This window comes from Mesocricetus auratus, unplaced genomic scaffold (assembly GCF_017639785.1).
Source record: "Mesocricetus auratus isolate SY011 unplaced genomic scaffold, BCM_Maur_2.0 Super-Scaffold_100023, whole genome shotgun sequence".
NCBI classification, from domain to species: domain Eukaryota; kingdom Metazoa; phylum Chordata; class Mammalia; order Rodentia; family Cricetidae; genus Mesocricetus; species Mesocricetus auratus.
The window spans coordinates 5,642,908-5,665,271 of record NW_024429204.1 but is presented as its reverse complement, the minus strand read 5'-3'; the positions used below and the strand labels follow the sequence as shown (position 1 = coordinate 5,665,271).

The window sequence follows — 22,364 nt, the reverse complement described above, 5'->3', positions numbered from 1 at the left end:
CCCGCAGCTAAGCATTGAGCCCAACTCCTGGAATCCAGTTGCAGAGATGAGGAGTGATGAGCAAAGGGGTCAAGACCAGGCTGGGGAAACCCACAGAAACAGCAAACAAGGGGGAGCTCATAGACCCCAGACTAACAGCTGAGGAACCAGCATAGGACCGAACTAGGCCTCTTGAATGTGGGTGTCAGTTAGGAGGCCTGGGCAATCTATGGGGCCTCTGGTAGTGGATCAGTATTTATCCCTAGTGTACAAATGGACTTTGGGAGCCCATTCCCCACAGAGGGACACTCTCTCAGCCTAGATACATGGGGGAGGGCCTAGAGGAAAAAATAATAATTCCAGTCAAAACTACAGTTTTCATAGAGGACACTTGCTATGGTATAGACAAGATTTCCCCACAAACCCACATGTTAAAAGTTTGATCATCAGGTTAAGGTGTTATTGGAAGGCAGTCAACCTTTAAAAGGTCTGGTGAGAGCAAACTAAGTCTTTGTGGACTCTCAGGTAAGCAGACCCCCTCCTCCATGAATTTGACCCTAGAATTCTGCTTTACTGTGATCTCAGAAGCAATAAACCAACTGTCTATGGACTGAATGAAATCTCCATATCTGTGAGCTAAAACCAACTAACCTTTCGTTCATATAAATTTTCTCAAGAATTTCTACCATAGTAACTGAGTTTGACCTCTGATTTGTTTTTATTTTTGTTTTTTTTTCCAAGACAGGGTTTCTCTATGTATCCCTGGCTGTCCTGGAACTTGCTGTATAGACCAGGCTAGTCCGGTCCAGAGCTCAGAGATCCATCCCCCCCACTCTGCCTCCCGAGTGCTGGGATTAAAAGCGTGTGCCACTACCACATGGAAGTGTCCCCTCCATCCCTTATTAAGAACAACAGCAGCTTGTCAACCCCATCTCTAGGACTACACCCTTGAAGATCCAATGGAAATGAGACATTTCAGGCTGAAAACTGTAGCACTCACAGAATTAAATCTATACATTGTGACAATTGTGACAGCTTAAGCTGATGGATGGAAAACAGGGGTACAAATCTATCCTAATAGACATTCCCACCTCATCTAGCTCATCTGAGGATCTGACAAGCTAGGCTTGGCAGGAACTTCACATACTAATTCTGGATCCCAGATGATACCATCCATTTTGTCTCCCGGTGGTGTCAGCAGCACATCTGGTTTTAACCCAAGTCTAGAAACAGGACAAGAAATCCCCGTATGAAGACAGCATAGTAGCATACTGCATTTCAATTCTTGTCATTCTCAAACTGTAATAACACCTTTAATTGGTCTTTGGTGAAAGAGTCACATTGACCTGCCCAGCCATTGGCTTGCTAACTTTTAATTTTTTTGGAGTGAGTCAGTTGATATGGGAATATTGCAGTTGTATGTCAACAATGGACTGCAAAAAAATGCCAAGAATTCCTGAAAACCATCTCTCTCTCTTTCTCTCTCTCCCCCCCCTCTCTCTCACACACACACAGAATTAAATGTTGACTGTTTTGCTTGTTGGTTATTCGTGTGTCTGTGATGTCTGATGTACACGTGAGAGAAGAAAGAGATTTATTTCCAATGAAATAAGAGTGTGGTGTTCAAGATGAGATGCCAACTATGAACACTAACCGTGGCTCTGAAATCAAGGAAAGAGGTTCAGCCGGGAGGTAGAACCACACGTAGATTAATAATTAGAGGTATGTCAGGGATGACATGGAAAATGAAGAGAACGGATACCTCAGTAGGCACTGATAAACTAAACCCCAGCTTGACGAGACCTCTGTATTTCGAGTCCTTGAATAATGAACTGAAACCTAATCTGACAATCAGACGCATGCGCCTCTTAAACTTATATTTTATTAAGTTGCTGCATTAGCATGCCCGGTAATGAATTTCATCGCGGCATCTTATGGCTGTGCCGTTACACTTTTCTCATTAATTCTCCCCCACTATCCTCCCCAACCCATCCCGCATCTCTATCCTTGTCCCCTTATTGCTGCCTCCTCCCACCCCTGTCCCCCATTTTTTTTCCTTCCCCCAGTTAGTCTTCCTCCAGTACTAAAACCTCTTAGCAAATGGCTGTGCCTCAGCCCATGCTGGCACTCCAGCTTCAGTCATCTGTGGGTGGCCAGCTGGCTACATTCAGATGAGACAAATTCTGAGCTGTAATCAACCCAACTGTGTATGTGTGTGTGACCAAAAAAGTTCAGCTTCATTAGTACAGTCTGCTGTGGCTGTAGCCTCATTTGCAGGCTGGCAGATTGGATGAGTATTGCATTGTTAGCTCTATGTAATAGATCAAAGTAGAAAGTGTCCCTGCCTTAGCAACATCCAGTCCAGGCTTTGACCTTGAAGTGACAACAGCACAGGCTACTACTCTACTGCAGGAGAGCCCTCCAGTTTCTGGGCTGTGACTGTGCCGCACACTTCCTGCAATGGAACTTCTTGGAACTTCTGCTGGTTTGAAGGACTTGTCAGTTAGCAAACCATTATTTGCTTGGTTAAACCTTTGAATGTGATTTGCCTAAAGTTTGTTATTACAGTCTCAATATCTTAAATGTCATGGTTACCTGAAATAAACTAACTAAATTAATTATGCGATGAACTTTAGTTCCGTTGTTGTTGTTTGCTTGTTTGTTTTGAGTTTGGCCAGTCTGGCATGTGGCCTCATTTGGGGAATTCTGCTGAGCAGGAAACCTGGCCCATCACGGCATGCTTTCCCACCCGGATCTGTACTGATGAAAGTCAACTCAGACTTGCGCTATCAGAAAAACTAGTTCATCGCTTCAGCTGCATTGGTTGAGCCGGAAGGGCTCTTAAGCCGGAAGCCATTGTTCAGCCTTATCTGCCCTAGCCCTGTGGGAGCGCTCATTTTGGAATGGTGTTAACAGGGAAAAAAGGAGCTTAGCAAGCTGGAGAAAAGACTTCCTGGTGCCATCATCTGTTCTATCAGATCCAATGAAGCCTCAATCCCAGCTCCTTCTGAGTTATCATTTGCAATGGAGAAAGATCTTCATTAATCCAAATGTTCGCAGAAAGGCGTTAGCATCAGAAAAAAAAAAAAGGAGGGGAAGCTGTATCCTAAATACATAGGAAGTGTTTAAAGAATGAAACATCTCCTTGTAAGAGGCGAAGTGGCCAGTTCTATCCAATATTCAGATTCTTGCTTCCTTGTTTTGAAGTAGAATTTAGACATAAACATGTCTCTTTCAAGATGAGAGCTTCAGAAGACACAAACGGTCAGGTCTTGAAAAGGTGACAGCAGCTGGAGTCTTCTAGGAGAAACACTGATGATGAAATGGATGTCTGTCTTCATGGTCCTTGGCTTTTCAAAGTGGCTAAGTCTCAGTCCCCCCACCCCTTTTATCCAGGAAGGAGGATCATAACTAATCGATTTCTCCCCAGAACTCTGCTGAGATTGCTTGTATAGATATGAGACCTTTTCCAACTTTGAGTTTCTTATTTATAATTTTTCTTGACTCTCAATTGATTAATCTATTCAGGCTCTCAGGCAAAATCCATTTACTACATTAAAGAGTAAAATAATTCATAACAAATGTGAACTTTTATAGTACATGTAGTTAGCAAATACTCAAGAAAAAAATCAACTTGACATACATACCCCGACAACAATTGAGGCTTTTAAAAATACCTCCTAAAATATTTTCATCATATGGTGACCCCTACTATGTGCTAGGGACCACACAGAACATTTTAATTCTGATACTATGAGGAGTTGATAGTGTTATCCTCTTATACAGATATGAAAAATGAAACTCAGAAATTGTATACCGACTTAGACAAGGAAAAGATAACCTCCATCTCCACAGAGTGAGACCATGTTCTCTACCAGGGTAGTGTGCAGCCCAGGACGGACTTCTCTGCCTGAGAAACTGTGGGCCGACACCTTTGCTACTAGAACTTGATTTATGAGGCTCCCCCGACACAAGAGGAAACATCTACATCTTTCTCGAAAGAAAGTTAGAATGCTTTTCAAACTTCTAAATGACAAAAGTGATTACAAAAAGTTGAGTCCTGGGGTCATAATTTATGCTTGACATCCTGGTATCTTCTGTCCTTATGCAGGTATAAGAATGACTTGTTTCAGCCTGGCTTAGTGGTGCACACCTTTGATCCCAGCCCTCAGGAGGCAAAGGCAGGTGGATCTCTGAGATCAAGACTAGCCTGGTTTATAAAGCGAGCCTTGGGACAGCTAGTTCCACACAGAAAAAGCCTGTCTTGACAAAACAGAATTTCTTGTTTTTTTGTTTTCCTCCCCAGCAGGTTATGAACTCTTAGAGAAGAGAGTCCATGCGCCATTCATCTCAGAATCTCTTGAACTTGGCTAAACTGTTTTCATGGAGTTTAATGGGTTTGTTGAGTAAAAGAATACACAGCTAAGGGATTGTTTTTTGCGGGTTGGTACAAGAGTAAGTGGAACATTTCACACCAAGTCCTTAAGAAACAAGAAATGCAGCACTTGAAACTGCAAGATTAAATGGTTTTTTGAGTAAGTTTTCTCATTTAACCCAATGTCAAATACCCCTCCTCCAAGCACTTGCCATGTTGTAGATACAGGACCCCTAAATCTTAGGCTCCCCATTTGAAGAACGTTTGGGCTGTTGGTCATCTTTTGATATTTACATGACCGTGTGTTGAGTATCATTCTATAAATACAGACACTTTTTAGTGAGTGTAGTAAATATGAGGTTGTACGTGACTATTCCTAGGGACCTGTGAACCAACAGCTATCCGTCCCAAGATCAATATTAAACCAAAGAAGTGATTGCACCCAAGCCTAGGGTGGTAAACCCAATGAGGTGATTGGAGCTGTTTGCAAGGAGCCTGGGTCAAGGGCTCCTTACAAAATCATGGGCGGCACTTAGAGACCAGCGTGGGTGATGGCTTACAAATACTACATCCCTACAGCCCCTGCCCAGCTTGCAGGCAGCTCCACTGAAGAGTGCCGCCACCCTCCCCAGGAGCTGTCTGCTGCTCAAACAACCTTGGAGGGGCCTCTAGTGTCTTGTGACTTTTTGAGGTCCCTAGGCCTTTGTGAGTCTGGTTAGACTTTTGAACCTCTTTCCTTCCTTCAAGAAGGAACCTTTCTATTTTGTTAGAAAAAATAACTATACAACAGTCAATAACGAGCGCATTCTAAGGGCGGGAGAGATGGCATGGATGAGAAAGACGTTTCCACTCATGTGTGGTGGTCCGAGTTCCAGCTCCGGTACTGACAGTGGATGAAGACTAAAAACTGTCCTCTGATTTCCACGTGGGAGCCATGTGTCAGGCGCACCTGAACTCACATATACACATACATACACAAACATAATTACACTATTGTGTTTTAATTTTAAAAACTAATACATACTTATCAAGCCCCTACACTTTCTTATTATTCACATACCTGCATATGAACATACACACACATATAAGATAGTAACAAATATCTCATGAAACAACATCGAGGCTCACTATATCCAGTGTACTCCTAATTGTAATAATCTAGTCTAGTCTAGTCATCTCAAATGTAATTTTCAAAATGACCGGTTTGGCTTACTGCATTGACTTATGGTCCACTAATAAGTATGGTCCCGAATTGTAAAAAAGACTGCCATAATAGAATATAATAAAGTAACATGGTTTGCCACCACAGGCCTTAATAAAAACATTATCACCTGTCAAGAATCAAACTCAGGATATTGGAGGGATTTAAATGCCTGGAGGCCTCAATTATCTCCTCATCAAGACCTTGTCATTCTCTAAATCTGGAGGACTGTTGAATTTTAAGCACAATCATCACCAAAGAGGAAAAGTAACCATTTTTCCTAGAAATCCAATAGGGTTGGAGCCCAGAAAGCCACAGAAATACGGAGTTGTCAGCCTTTCGATTTCCTGTGGCCCAGAAGAGTCTACAGGCTGTAATCTCCAGTGAGAACCTCACAGCAAATGCAATGGTGAATGCACCCACTGATTTGATTGCAGTCACGGCAAAAAGAAGTGAGGATCCTGGGGAACACGGCTGCCTACATATTGTAGGGAATACTACATATTTTATAGTAACGAGGGGAACATTTAATCAGCATTACGGTTTCTGAAGTCAGAACCCTAGGGTAACCAGCCATCCTGATTTGCCTGGGAATGTCCCAATTTTAGCTCTGAGGATCTTTTATCCCAAGAGAGTTCTCTGGTCCTATGTGAAATGCTGTGGCTGTCATCTTCACCCAGTCCTATGTTAAACTGGCGTGGCCACCATCTTGAGTGATTTTGCAGCTTATTGACTAATGATTACACTTGCAATGACACTGTAATATCCAATGGTATGACTCATCATCTCTGAATCATTCACTCAACATTTAGGGGCTGCAGTTTCCTCCTGTGCATCATGGGAGTAAAACAGAGCTTACCTGCCACCTATAGGAAGGCAGAAATATTGTGTGGTGGCTATGGTCTTTCACTGATGCAGGGGCTGGATCCAGAGACAACTCCAACACAGAGTGAGCTGGGAAGAAGCAAGGCTCTAAGAGCCAGGATTGTGGTCTTTGACCTCCAGCAGTAGCGACAACTCTTGCCACTTCTAAGTAATCTGAACAGAGATACAATGGCCTAGATGCCCAGATTCTTTCAGGATCGAGGGAAAGATAGGCATCTGTAAATAGAAGAGTTAATTTATTATAATTTTATGCATATATGCTAATATATGAACAACAAGAAAAGCAAACCACCAGCTGTGCCCTACCTCCAAAACAGAGAAAATATTATATAGATGCATTCTGTGTAAGGAAGTTAATGTTACTCCACAAGAGGTGTTGGCAATTGTCTAATAATTCCCATTTTAATTTTTTACACACATTCTTTCATGTTGGAGGTAGTCTTTTACTTTGCTTAAAATTCACAGAGTCAGCTATATTTATCTGAATCATTACCCTCTGAGATCCATATGTTCCAACTGATTTAATATGGCCTGCTTTTGTTGTGAATATAGGCCGTGGATAAAATGCTTCCTATTTATATTTTTAATTCCTTCTTCAAATGTTACTAGAAATAGACACAAAATTATTCAAAGCAGCCTATCCTTCCGAATGTAATATCAAGGGCCAATAACGCCACTGTTCTACAATAATAGTCTCTGATGACGCTGAGCCCGAAGACTGCAGAGAGACATTTTTAGAACCATGTTGAAAGAAGTTGTGCTGTACCCTTCGTAAATGGTTAAGCAAGGCAAAGTGTCAGCCATGCAGCAAAGGCTTTGGTCAGGGAAGATTCACTGCAGAAAAACGGTGAGCCTTACCAGCCAAGGCCGACAGCTTTTCCAGAGAAGTGGAGCACAAATCATACAAAACAAATTAAGACCTTTAAACAGCTCCAGAGGCAAGGAGTGACAAAGAGTAGAGATAAAATGTTAACATGACCGGGAGGACATAATGTGTAGGGAACAAATAAATCTTCACAACTCAAAGACCTCCAACCGCACTAATTAAATGCAAGTGATGTTTTTGTGCCCCATCTGTAATCCAGCTAAGCACCGAGTTAGCCATTCACCTTGGACAAACTTGGTGAGATGGGTATTAGAACCCATAGTTACCAGGAAGAAACAACAAATGTATTAAAGGCTACATAGCTATTAAATAACTGTTAGGCTTAAAATCCAGCTCTATCTGCTTCCAAAGAGAGGTGTGTGTGTGTGTGTGTGTGTGTGTGTGTGTGTGTGTGTGTGTGTGTGTGTGTACGTGTACTTAATATATGTCTAGGGCTGGAGAGATGGCTCAGCCATTAAAGGCTAGGCTCACAACCAAAAATATAATATATGTCTAGTAAGGGTTTCTATTTCAATGAAGAGACACCGGGACCACAGCATCTCTGACAAAGAAAAACCATAATATAATTGGGGCTGGCTTACAGTTTCAGAGGTTTAGTCTACTGACATCATGGTGGGCCTTGGTGGCATGTAGGCAGACATGGTGCCGGAGAGGTAGCTGAGAGTTTTACAACTTGACCTACAGGGAGAAGAAGGTCTCTGTGTGTTGCACTGGGACTAGCTTGAGCATATGAGACCTCAAAACCTGCCTCCACAGTGACACACTTCCTCCCAAAAGGACACACCTACTACAGCAAGACCACACCGCCTAATAGTGTCTCTCCCTGTGGATCAAGCGTTCAGATGCGTAAGTGTATCAGGGCCATACCTATCCCAAACTACACACACACACACACACACACACACACACACACACAGAGAGAGAGAGAGAGAGAGAGAGAGACAGTCACAAATTAAGATTAGTTTTTCAAAATCTTATTGACATAAGACTTTCATTTTTTTCTCAAGACTTAAATAGAATACCTTAAATTGGTAACTTTCAAATCAAGTTTTTGTCACTGTTTCTTAGTCTGCTCTCACATGGTGAGTAGTCATTCAATGCAGGTTAACATAAATTTCTCAAAGGTGACAGATCATGGCAGAATAGGATCACATCTCTACAGGTCAGTCTCAACTTTGGAAGAGTCAAATAGGCCTGGAGGCAGAAGATCAGGAACGCACAGGTATCTGGGAGTTAGGACATTTGCACAGCTGTCCGCATCCCACACTGAAAGTCCTGGGGATAAGTAGAGTCTTCCATTGTTAAGGGCATCACGGGTGCTCACTGAGGAAGCTCTGGTTTTGTGTAGCCCATTAATGGCAATAAGAGCCTAGGCAGAGATAACCCCCCCCCCCGGGGTTTGTATGGACAGAGCAGAATCTGCTGCATCCTCATAGTCACGGAACTAAAAGACTACACCAAGAGCTGGCAAAGCAAGTCTCCCACTTACCTGTCACCCGGTCCACGAGCCTCTTGTCCTTGCCAGTCTCTTTTGGTGTGCAAGCATCCAGGTCCTGCCATTTACCTTAGTCTGCGTGTAGAAGAATGTACAGTCGTCTGGGCAAACACTGTTCTGGGGATCGAGAAGGCACGCATAAATAAGATGAATAAAGACAGTTTTCCTAAGTAGTTCCCAGTCCAGTTAGGTATACAGATAAGACATGGCATTGTGAGTCTGGAGAGGCAGCCATTTAAAGATCAAGTCACAAGACTGGCAAGACAGCATAGAAAATGGAGTACCTGCCATCTAGCCTGAACTACCCCCAAGTTTGATGCCCCAGGAGCGTGATGGAAAAAGAAAACCAACTATTCACCCACACACATACACATACACAAAATAAATCAAAGAAGAGCTTGGATTGGCTTGGAGACACTCATGATGCTAAGACAAATGCATTGTAACCTATTCATAACAAAACGCCTTACGTCATAGAAGGAAAACCAACCATGAAAGTGTGTCCAGAGCTAAGGCGGCCAGAGACGGCAGCCATCTACAGAATATACACTTTCCAAACTGTCTAAAAATAAATGACAGATCTATGCACAGAAATGAGAGGGTGCTCAGCATCGTTTTTTTTGTTTGTTTGTTTGTTTTGTTTTGTTTTGTTTTTTAGTGCATCCTTGTGGGGTTTCCTGTGAAAATTTAACTGTCTGAGATTTGGGAGCTAAGAAAGCGTGAGGACCACAGAAACCAAGCAAGACAGATGAGCAGCAGAGGCTAGGGAAAGGATGAAGGAGTACGGTAGAGTTCAGTCAAGACTCAAGATACAGTGTGCAGATCCCAGGGGAGCTCACTGCCGTCTCTCCACCCAGAGGCACCTCTCTGCCGCAGAGCTGGAGAGTCCTGGAGGACCTGTTCCTTGCAGTTACTCCAAGGAGAGACTTACTGAGCAATGAGCAGCCAGAAAGCTCTTTCAACAGAAACACTGATGTGTGTGTGTGTGTGTGTGTGTGTGTGTGTGTGTGTGTATACATACATACATACTTACATACTTACATGTAACTCATAGCCTTTTTTGCTGAGCCCCTTTGATGCTGCAAGGTCCCTGAAGTCCAGGGCCCTGGGGTTGCTAGGCCTGTGAGCCTCCCGTTAACCCCTGTCCTCCCCATGTCCGGGCAACCCTGCTCTGGGTGTGAATTCCTGACGAGGTGAGATCAGCTTTCACGGTGCTTGTACTCGAGTTCTCCAGTGAGTTGTGGATTAGAAGACACGGAATGTTAAACCATTGCTATGGGACTAAGAGCGAATTGGTGTTCTCCCTTTGGACCTCGGAGAGGAAAATGAGAAGTGTGGCTAATCTGCAGCTTCCCAGCGCTGGTTAACATTACACGCCTGGGCACATAAGCCAGCCCTCGATACTGTTTCTTAAAAGGAATGAGCACTACTGAGAAAGACTTATGGTTTTAAAAAAATCATCAAAACGTATATTTTTTCAACAAAACTCAAAGTCAAATCGAGAGAAACAAATACTACGTGTGGCATAGCAAATAGCTGGTATTATCTATAATTCACATTACAAAACATTTAACACAAAACGTCCACTCAGTAGTGAAATTGATATAGTACATGCCATTTTAATACTATGCATTACGAAAGCTTCAGCCTTCTTCCCAAGTGGTTTCTGTCTACACATTAAATGATTGCAATGACTGTATTCTCAACTTGAGTCAGAAGTATGCAGTTTTCCCCAGAAATAGCACTGCAGTAAAACCCCAAAGATACCTGATTTTCCACAGAGTCCATACAGAGCTAAGGGATTCCAGAAACGGTTCGATTAAAGTCCTGCTCTCTGGTGAGCCCGTGGCATTTACCTGGAAGACTCAGGAGGGATAGTAAAACCACGGCATATCTTGCTCTTTTCCCTGGATGCTGCACCCATGTTGGACTGTGAGGATGTTTTTAGCTTAGAATTCTTCTCATCTCCATTACGAACAGGAACCACATTTGGCCATCAGATCTGCTATTCAGAATCTTCACCATTCAGGGAAAGACCTTTTCAACGGCAGTAGGTTCAGCGTTAGATTCCAAATCTTGGGGAGCCCAGCTACATGAGAGATTTTCTTTTTTCTTACAACTAACAACTGAAACTAAGCGAAGCAAATTGATAAATGGAATCACTCTCGTGATTCTACAGTCAGAAGCAATGTGGCTTTAGGGACAACTTGGGTCTAAGTGAGTCTCCCAATATATTGTAAAGAAACCCAACAGCGTTTTTAGCCTTGTTTTCTACCAGCCTAGAGACTGTAACTGGACACAGTCATTCCTTGGGTGCCATCAGAACTCTTGGGGTTGAACACTACTGGTTCAGTCCTCTGTTGAGCCCTGTGCCGTGACTAGCAACTGGAGATGCTGACCAGCAGCCCTTGGATTAGGCTGGAGTCACAATTAGGGGTAAGTAAGCCTCTAAAATAACACTTGGGATATAATTAGCAGGTATGCATCCTGCAAATTTCTTATTTTATTGTCTGTTCAGATACTGGTTTTGTGCATGCGTGTTTGCAATTGCCATAACAAGTTAGAGAAATGTTTAGAGTACTTCCCTGAGGAGCGTCTCCTCATTCTTCAAGATAGTACCATCAACCCAGTTAAAGAAACATTAGATGCATGATACACCTTCAGGCAATAAACTCCCACTTAAAAACACTGCTGTTGCCAAGCTCTTAATGACTCCTAATTGAATGAAAAAGAAAGAAAGAAAGAAAGAAAGAAAGAAAGAAAGAAAGAAAGGAAGGAAGGAAGAAAGGAAGAAAAGGAGGATATAACTGGTCCTAGGGGGTTGAGGATTTCATAATAGACATGAGAGAGAACAGCCAGAGACAGAGGCCTCTGGAAGAGTCCAGACTGAACACTCCTGATAAACTGAACTGTGCCAGATGAGGAGATGGGGAAAAGAGAGGGGAGAACCAGAACCCAGAGTCCAGGAAAGCAGCCCAGAAGACCAAGAGACAAAGAAACCCTTGTAGTCAAAATGACTGGGTTATATAAGAAGCAGAGAAGCTGGGGGAAGGGCAGCCCATTCCAGCCCCTGTGCTAGAGAGTTCAGAATAGGGAAAGCCTATGCTAGGTACCGGCCTCGCTAAGACTGACAAACATAGGCACCTTAGCCATTTGTCTGGAGTTGGAGTCCTAACATTAACAGCCGTTGAGTGGACGTTTCAACCATTTACTACCAATAAGACCATAAGGGCCAAGAAGGATCATTATTCAAAGAATAACCTGGGATTTGAGGTCCATACTCTGATGTTAAGTACCGGAGTCTACCTTTGGTCTTGATTCCTTTCTGCATTACATCTGTAACAAGTATTCTAGAGTTTATGAAAATACATTGATAGGAAACAGGCAGGCACTAAAGCCTAGAGAATGAGGAGATGCAGATGGTAACCTCCAACGTGGACAGGCCAGAAAATAAAGCCACCACTAGATTATTCAGTCTCCTGGTACTCCATGGTGTCAAGCCAATGCCAGCGTCAAAGTTTTCTACAATTTCCCTAAGGACACATACAAGGTTCTAGACAAGGGGGCTACAAAATCACTCTAGGTCCACTGGGGCATTTATACTGCTATTCAAGAAGACGAGGCAAGCTTGGAAAGCTTTTTTTCACACTCCACCTGCTTTGCCACAGGGTATTCTGTAGCCTTAGAAACCCTAGGATTCATTTGTTCGACAACAAACACTGTGTGTGTCGTACGCAATGTACACTCAAATACGTCCTTGTCGTGAAAACAGAAAAGACAACGAGGCCCAGGAAGACTAAATAGTTTGCTGAAGGTTTCAGACTTTGAAAGCAGCTCTGTGTGACGCAAATAGCCTGGGATCCTCCCAGACAGCCATGATTCCTTCTTGTGCAGTCTGGAAATGTTGCCTTGCTGCTTTCCAGCAATTTTTTTCTGATGCCAACCTCTGCCACAGCCTTCTTGAGCCTCTGGTATTCCATGATTCCTTTAAAAAAATAGTTACATGTATTGGTTTACGGGAATAGGGCCCATGCTGTAGCATGCATGAGGAGGTTGGATAATAATTTGCATGAATCGGTTCTCTCACCGTGTGGGTCTGTGGGTATTTGAACTCACATCATTCGTCAGACTTGGAGGCGGGTGTATTTATCTGCTAAGCTATCTCGCCAGCCTTTATCCTGTCCTTCATTCTCCTGTCTGGAACCAGGCCTTAGACCACTCTGGTGCGGTCTTCCCTAACTTCAACTGTTCCATTGAACGGACCTCCTCATTCTAAGACCCATCACCTAGACTAAGCAATTTCTTGCTCACTTCTCCCAGACTCTAATATCTCTTGACACTGTTTGACTGAAGTTATAAAACTAACCTTTGCACAGCTCCAATGACCAGCCTTCTGTTGACACACTAGATCCCTAAACAGGAAAAAAAATAGTCCTTAGGGTCTTTCCCAGAAAAATCTTCTACTTGGATCTTTTGACCCACAAACTCTAAGAATGGGTACACCATAAAAGATGAGACTGTGACCTGTCTAATTTCTGTAATTGAGAAATTATTGCAGGGATAAGAATTCCTGCAGCTACTCTGGAAAATAAAATGAAATGGTGATACAAAAACATGCACTTTAACCTGGGATCCTAGGACACAAAAGTTGCAGGGTTTAAGATTGCACATATATCCCTTCTCCAGCAGAAAAGCTACGTCTGACAGAGAGCCTGAATAAACCTCTGTGCACGCAAGCAAAGCATGCAACCCTTTAAAGAAGCAGACTAGGTCAATAATAGCCTATGGGAATGTCTGCTCCCTTGGACCAGCCTGACACTCCACTCACCATGCCCACACTCAGTGACTAATAAACACAAGCCGGAACCATGAGGTTCACTCCTCACTGACCCTGCTCCAGCAGTAACACACTCTAAATCCCTCAGTCACGGCCTCCCTTTAGGCTTTACAATTTGTCCCTGTGGCCTCTGGCCATAGCCATTCTAAAACTCAACTGTAGTGCTGCCTGGTAAAGCCCTTTAAAAGAACGAGTTCCATCTACGTGTATAGGGCTGCAGCACGATCCAGAGTTTGTAGGGAAGTTGTATCATAGGATGTTGTTTTTTTTTAAGTAAATAATGTCCAAAAAATCAGGTAGATAAAGCTATAAAAAGATGCATATTTAGATATTTATATGAATTTGAGTAAAGTTGATGATTTTTCTTTCACCAAGCAATTTTTATTGACAGCATAAGATAATTAGGATCGGAACAGAGACAGGATGGGGATATTTTACTATATTTAAATAAATATATTCTTTCTCCTTTTGGGGGGGTGTTGAGTCAGGGTTTCTCTGTGTAGTTTTGGAGCCTGTCCTAGAACTAGCGCTTGTAGACCAGGCTGGTCTCAAACTTACATAGATCTGCCTGCCTCTGCCTCCCTAGTTCTGAGATTAAAGGTATGTGACACCATGGCCCAGCTATACATAAATATTTTTAAATTACAAAACCTTTGGTATAATTCTATAGTGAAGTCACCACATACAAGTAAGATAATTTTATATTTAAGCTTTCTTATTCATTTATCTATTGTGTGTTTATACATGTGGGTTGCCTGTATGTGGAGCTCAGAGGATAACACGTGAGAGCCAATTCTCTCTCTCTAGCATTTCAGATCCAGAGATCAAACTCAAACCACCAGGTTTGGCAATAAGACCATTTATTGATGGAACCAGCTCTCCATAATTTCAAGAGAGTATTTTAAATAAGAAAAATTTTCACAGGAGAATGATCCCATCCATAGTGTGCCTCTGGGGGCAACAGTGAAAAGCATTGTTTCATATAATGCCAAGAAGGCCAGCCCTGCATGCCTATAACACCCCTCCTACCTCCCTAAGAAACAGCCCAGGAGTCCGCTGTGCTATCAAGAGTCACAAAAATCAGCCTTCTCATTTGGGTACTTCCTGGCAAAAAGACCATCAAATAGAAAGTGTGGGACTTGAGTCTCCAAGAAGTCTGAAGAGGAAACAGGAGGCACAGACGGGGTGACGAGGAGCAGCTCACTCGCTTGGCTTGGGATTCACCTGCGGATCCCAGCATGTCTCCCTCCAGAAGAGACATGACAGGTGACCTTGTCTGCCATGCAATTCAGTGGGCACACCACAGTTTGACAAATCACTATCGACTTTGGCATTTCGTGCGTGCGTGCATGTGTGTGTGTGTGTGTGTGTGTGTGTGTGTGTTTAAATGTGTATGTGTGTATTTATGTCTGTGTGTGTATATGTGTGTATATGTATGTATAAGTGTGTATGTATGTGTGTGTATTCATGCATATGTGTGTATATGTGTGTATGTGTGTGTTTTATATAAAATGATGGCATTATAGTCCACTGTCACCTTTTCATAGCACCTATCAGGAATGATGGGAGTCCTCAAAGAATTTCGGTATATGTAAAATAAGCCTCAACTTTGAGCCACTCCCCAAGAGGTATTTGCAACAGTGAACCTTTCATTTCGATCAAGAGAGCACGTCAAATATAAGAAAGACTGGGAGAATCAATCTACTCTAATTTATACAGAAAATAAATCTTCATAAGCCTCAATATTTCATCATGAGCAATAGAGTACATGAGTCACACCAAAATGTGATTGCACAAACCTCATTAATCACAACAGAGGATTTCTAACTCAATCCCAGAGAGCGTTACAGCAAGTAATGGGGGTTCTATGAGGAATTTTAAGTGCGTCTGTTTGAAAGGAGCAATGTGGAAAGCCCATGTTAACAACCATAAAAGGAAGTGTCTATCCTGCCCCCTCCCCAGCCTGGCACCTTAGACACTGTGCACCTGCTAACCTGCCGACAGACATGTACCATACAGCATCCTGAAGCTCCCATCTCAGATCTGCTCTGCATCCCAAAATGCGAGCCCATCATTGTCGCCTAGGGTTTCTGTCTTTTGACCCTATGACTCTTAATTCTCTGATCACTAAGGAATGATTTCAACATACCTAGAGACAGTCTCTCTCTCTCTCTCTCTCTCTCTCTCTCTCTCTCTCTCTCTCTCTCTTCCTATCACCTTGGAGAAGAGAGTCGATGCTGGCCATTCCCTCTAATACTTGATACCCACCCACTGTTACCAACTTGTTCAGTCCAAGTCCCTTCCCAAGGAAGCAGTCAAAAAAAGATGTCAGAAATAGTAAAGGCATTTGGGGAGGAAGGAAGTAGAAATCAGTAGAAATCTGATAAGAGCAAAATTACAAGGACTCAGATCAGAGACAATAAAGAAACTCTACATAAAAAGGAGCTGAGTTGACAATGACTAATAGTATGCGGGAGAGAAAAAAAAGAATTCTATAAATTTGCTACCCTTAAGCAAATGTATACCTCAACACACATAGAATAGAAGTCAACATAAATTCAACTTTTGGTGTTTGTTTTAATCCCTCATACCCGGGAGTTAGGGGTGGGGCCCTTACTCACGCTTTTAAGGTATAGTTCTGAGGTATACGTCTTGTATCTTGCCCTTCAGCATTAGAAGGAACAATCCCTCGTTTCAGGGCTCTTACCATCATTGTGGAAAATTCTCTCCCTGCATGCGATGGCTCCAGGTTGTAGCCTTAACCACTGTACCTTATGAGGCTCAAATCAACAGCAGTGTGTTTTACAGGATCATTTTTTTCTCCCTATGCTCCAATCGTATCTTAAAAGGTATCATAACTCAACGATCTTTTGCTCGGTGGCAATAAAGACGCCAGTCTCTTACTTGCAGGTGTTTCACGCTTTTATGGAACCTTCTAGGTCTCCGTTTACATCTATGTGACTCGCTTGGCTCCCGCGTGCGTTTCCATTTACTGTCTCTTGTGTTATTTTCATGGCTTCACCTATGTTATCTATTGGCAGCCACTCAGATCGTGGCAATCCGTGGCTGAAAACGGCTCCATTCTCCTCTAAGATTCCTCTTCCAAAGCTGCCTGCCTGCCTGCCTGCTGCTGCTGCTGCTAGGAATTCTCCCACCCTCATCTTCTAGTCTCTGGTCCCCGCTGCCTGTTTCCAGTACCCTGCGCACCCTTCAGACACCTTACCCGGGGACAGTAGAGAATTCAGACTGAGTGATGCCTGACACCGTTCTTGCTGCAGCACAATATTGTCAAACACCAGCACGGGCTGAGGCAGCTGGTAGCAGAGGGGACTCATCAGTCATTTCATGACCTCTCACCCACAGAGCCTGAGCAAAACCACCTCCTAAAAGAGATGAATTCCCAGCCAGGGATGGTGACATGTGCCTACAGATCCATCACTCGGGAGGTGGGGTTAGGGAAGATCATGGCTTCCAGGTCAGTTTAAGATGCACGGTCTCATTTATAAATAAAAAAATAAGTGAATGTGTGCAAATAAGTAAAGGTTAATTCCCTGTGCCACTTGAAAGACCTACCACCCGTCTCCATGCGTGAATCACGGGGATGCAGAGGAATAGACAATGTTCCTAATCAAGTACCTGATCAGGCTACATCACACGCAAACCGACAGCATCACAAATGACTTACACCGCTATCTGAATATATGAATCCATTTTAAAATCCCCAGTGTTTCTCATCTTCCTACTTGGGGAACAGATGATGTGGGAGCATCAACAGCATTCTTAATTTGGATGAAGCTGAGATGGACTCTGTCCACCACGGCAATTAGTCTACTATCCTGGCATTATGGGAACTCATGTTTATATGGGCCGTCCCATCTCCACTCCCCACTGCCTACAAATTCATAGGTGATATACGTGGACATGAGGCCTTTAGGAATTTATTAAATTTAGATTTGATCATGGAGGTCAGACCTACACATAAAGGTTAATGTCCTTAGAAGATGAAGTAGATTCACCCCCCCATTTCTGCCCAACCCAGACACAACCAAGAATAGCAGAATAAGCCCACAGCATGAAGAGAGCGGTCCACAGTCAGAACTGTGAGAAATAAATGCTTGTCATTTAAACTGTCCACCCTACAGTATTTTGTTACAGCAGTCCCAGCTGACTAAGCCATCCGGTAGCAAATGCAATAATCGTAAAAATCAAAATTAATAAACTGTAGTTGCACATCTAATGGCTAGCCATCAGCGCGCTAACTTCCCTTGGTGCAGAACCAGCCGTGCTGTCTGCTCTTGGTGACTCCGGATGAAACGGGCTACATTAAGACAACCATCTGTTCTGTTTGATTTGATGCCTGGAACTAAGACAAGAAACAGCAAGTTTATAGGCAGTGCAACTTAAACTTAACACAGCAGAAGGTAAACAATGTCTTCGTTGGAGGCACTGGACAGACTATCCTCCAGGAATGTGACTTGAATTAACTGTTGCCCCATAACAATCCAGTGGGCTCGATAAGTGCTAAATGTTTACGCAATTCCACGGCTCCAACATTGACTTGTTTTATTTTATCACTCTTTCACGCTTCATCGGTGAGAAAAAGCCACAAACATTATATAAAGATTTCAAGGCCAATTAGGTTATTCAATGATTATTTTTGCTGTCTGTGCGTGTAGACTACTGATGGCGTCTTGCTGATAGAGAGAGCTTCCAGCTGCTGGGCATTAAAGGATTCCTTGATTCTTACTAGGAGGGCGAAAGCTTCCCCTGGTACTTAGCGAGAGTGGTCACCCTCCTGCCAGCTCTTAAAATTGTTGGTAGCATTCCGGTAGGAACGGAACCTAAAAGCATTAGGTGCTAACTGCAAACAGCTGCTTTGCCGAACCAAACAGTGTACGGCTTTCAGAATAAAAACGTAAGTGGACAAGATGTACCACTGCTAACAATGCATTCTTCCACACAAGAGCAAGACCCGAGAAACGTCCTGGATTTGTGGGGCGCACACAGATTTTTTTTTTAGGAGTATGGTGACTTTATTTCTTCATGACGGAATTTCCCCAGATCTCTTAAAATTATGTCTTTTCCCGTGTTTCATGAGCAATTCCCTCTTACTGCCTGCAAGGGTAGTCAAATTACTTTTAATCTCCTCCTTCCAGGTTATTGAAAAGGATATCCAAGCGTAAGTGGCCTCATAATAATAGCCCAACTGACATTCTGCTAGACAGCCTTATCCTTGCTCAATCTAAACCAGAACCATCTTTCATTATGGTTTATGTGCCTCCGCTCCCTTTTCCAATCTGTTCAGAGCCTTTTTGATGTGTCACTCCTCCGCATGGAATTCTCTATTATCCTCCCGTCGGACTGAAGGGCAAGCCCACAACTGCTAATTCACACCAGAGACCTTCGGTGAGCTCGTCCTAACCTGACCCCATGCCTTTGGTCTCGCACCGCCTTCTTTTTCGTTTTCCACTCTGGAAGCCATAGCTACATTTTCGCATCTCCCACAAGATAACCTTCATTTGTGCGTGAAGGACTTTACACAGGCACGACACCTAGGAGCTGCATCTGGAAGCTTGGGCTCCGTCAGTTTTCCGTTAGCTTCCTCTTCTTCCTGCTAACCCTCTTCATAATACCTACCACGATTAAGTCATGATTTGTGAGTTCCTTGGGGGCGGGGCCTGAATTTGTCACGCTCACGCCTGTGGCCTCTGGTATAAGTCACAGACTTTCAGGAAATGCTTACAGAATGAGAAAATAATGAGCGAATAAGGTTTTTCATAAAAAGCCTACTTTTGAATCAGGCAGCAATTTTCTGCAGACTTTATGTGCCAAAAGAAGAAAATGTTGCTTTCATTGTAGTACCAACAAGAGTTTCACTTGAGGAGACCATTGCGCATTTTCCTTTTCAGCCATCTGAGATGAAAGAGACAAGGCAAAATTGACAGTATATACAGAGGAAGTGTATGCCACAAAGCCAGGATGATATTTCTACTATATTTGGAAGCTTCCAGTTTTAGATATACCCTAAGGAGTTTGTCTGGTTCTTACAATTATCTGATCCTGTGACAGATAGAGTCCCCTGCGATCACCTTCCGTTTCTCGAGAAGTTATGAAAGGCGTTATAGTTTGAAGAGTCTTTGGCACAAAAAAAATCTTCTGGGCAAGAAGACTGTATCCAGTGGTGTGGCAGTAACGGTTCACTGTCCACTGGGCTGTTGCCCTTTGGGGGTTCGGACACACACAGCAGCCCCTCCCCCCAGCCTCAAAGGAGCTCACAGTTCAGTCTGAAAATAACTAAGGACAACTCCAGGCAGACGCTCTTAGGCAATCACTTCGGCCTAGAGAACATGTAGGGTATGGACATGACTTACCCTGCCGTGAAAAAGCCAACATCAAAGTTTGGAGTTGAAGCAGGAGTAGGTATTTGATGGGGGAAGTCTTCTGTGCATATGTTTCTCTTGTTCCTTGATGAATAAAACACTCTTGGCCAACAGGGAAGCAAGATAGGTGGGATTAGGAGTCGAGGAGGATTCTGGGAAATGTAGTAAGGAGAAGTCACTGTGTGATCCAGACAGGAAGTGACTTGGCAGGGCAGAATCAGTATATAAGCTGGAGCAAGCAATAGCTCACTCTCTTCTCGTCTCTTCTTTGTGGAGACACTGAGCAGATGTGATATAGAGCCCAACGGAGTAAAAGGCCTGGACCTTTCTCCAGTAAGAGAAGACGATGTGATAATACTTTGATTGTCAGAAATGGGTTAATTTAGACAGAGCTAGCAAATAAGAAACCATAGCTAGCAGCCAGCAGCCAGCAACAGCATTGTAACACAGAGTCTCTGTGTGTTATTTGGGGGCTCTGAAGCGGCGATGGGACCCAGGCAGGAATCCCGTAACAAACACAGAAAGATTAGGGGAGGGGCACTCCCTGAGTAAGGCATATCGTAAGTGGTGTCCCTTCCTGTGACTAAACACGTTCAAGCACAGAGCACCCGAGGAAATGCAAGGAATCCCGCTGCTTTCGGGATGGTGGTGGAGTAGAAGCAAGGGCTTCTTCCATGCTATGCAGAGAGCCTGGACCTCACGCCAAAGGCAGCACACTGGGAGAGCAGCTAAGACTTTGAACCTGGGGAGCAGTGGGTGGCTGCTTTAGACAGATGATTGGGACAGGACCCTGTGAAGACCCTGGATTACAGTGGGGTGAGAAAGAGGTAGAAAATCATGTGTGACAGAGACCTCATCCCAGTAAGCCCAAGTCTCTATCCATCGCTGTTGCTCCTGAGTTATGGATGTGTCTTCATACTTCACAGGTGCCAAGAGACTTCTTTTTTTTTTTAAATGATGGCATTCTGCTGTCTTCTTGATCCACAAATCTCCTTTAGGTCTTCTTCCTCCTCTTCCTCATCATCCTCCTCTTCTTTTTTAAACATTAGTTACCATTTTGTATCATAAACTTAAGGGAAGAAGGGCTGGAGAGATAGCTCAGAGGTTAAGAGCACTGGCTGCTCTTCCAGAGGTCCTGAGTTCAATTCTTGGTAACCACATGGTGGCTCACAACCATCTGTAATGAGAACTGGCACCCTCTTCAGACATGCAGGCAGAACACTATGTACACAACGAATAAATAAAAAATTAAAACAAAACTTAAGGGAAGAAGTAAGAGCAACACTTAGCAAAGCAAGAAGATCTGATGGCCAACGTGAATGTACGTTTAAATAAGGTAATTCACTGCTGCGAAGGTTGCTCATCGTACGCCATCACCAACCATCATCAACCTGGTATCAAATGCAATGGCGATCACCGTTGCCCTTTGTTGAAGTGTTGAATAGATTGTGTTGTGGCTCTAGTCTCTCATATTGGGACCTCTCCAAAAGCTCTCTGCTGGCACAGTTGGTGGCTATTGTCCTCTGCTGGCTGGGACCTCAGCGAGGGTTCTCATCTGGACCTCTGTGTGGTCTGGGTTTCCTCAGGGCATGCTGTAGAATTGTACAGTGAGTAAGCTGAGGAAGACCCAAGTCTCTTCTTTAGAAGTGAGTCACTGTGGCTGGTTTGTTAAAAAGGACAAGAGTTAAGAGTTCTTATTTAATCAGGGAAATTTTTTTAAAAGACAGATTTCTTTAGCAACTGCCAGAATTTTTTCATGTCTCTGAACAACTCAAGAGATATTTCCTTTCATTCTGGTGCAGGACGAAGAAAGTGGTAAACAAACCACCATAACCAACAACGTCTGCAATAGATCAAAAGGTTGTAAAACTTCCCGTCTACATTCTCTGATGAACATCCCGATCTTAAGAGACTGAAGGATAAATCCATATGCAAAAGCTGAGCCTAGGCCATGGGAGTCTTCCCGAAGCAACAGCCTCCTGGAAGGTAAGAAGGGAGCTACGACTATCGTGCCTTCAGCTTGAGGGACAAGCAGTCAGTTTCCAAAGTGGGAAGAATCTGAAAACTGACGCTGGAATCTATGTAGAATTGTAAGTGGTTGCCATCATAGGGTATGGGGGAAGGATAAGTCTTTTTAAAAATCCTTTACATCATCCAAAGGTGACAAGGAACACATCCAGCTATTATGTACAGAGAAACCTGGATCCAGGGATGACAGAACTACATAAAAACTTTCGTGAAGGAATTTTCTTATAACAAGATTTATTTCCATCCGGGTGTGATGTGCTTTTCGCATCTGCCTTACAAGAGGAAGAGTATTTGAAAT

The 22,364-nt window shown here is 43.4% G+C and overlaps 1 long non-coding RNA gene across 1 annotated transcript; it reads right to left on the bottom strand.

Annotated features, from left to right (window-relative positions):
• Positions 1-5,339: 5,339 nt before the first annotated feature.
• Positions 5,340-20,112, bottom strand: LOC121133697. The gene is made up of 5 exons (XR_005870663.1): positions 20,030-20,112; positions 10,678-10,858; positions 8,816-8,938; positions 8,349-8,520; positions 5,340-6,656 (listed from the first exon to the last, which is right to left on the bottom strand). It is a non-coding gene; the product is annotated as an uncharacterized LOC121133697 (long non-coding RNA).
• Between the last annotated feature and the right edge of the window lie 2,252 nt (positions 20,113-22,364).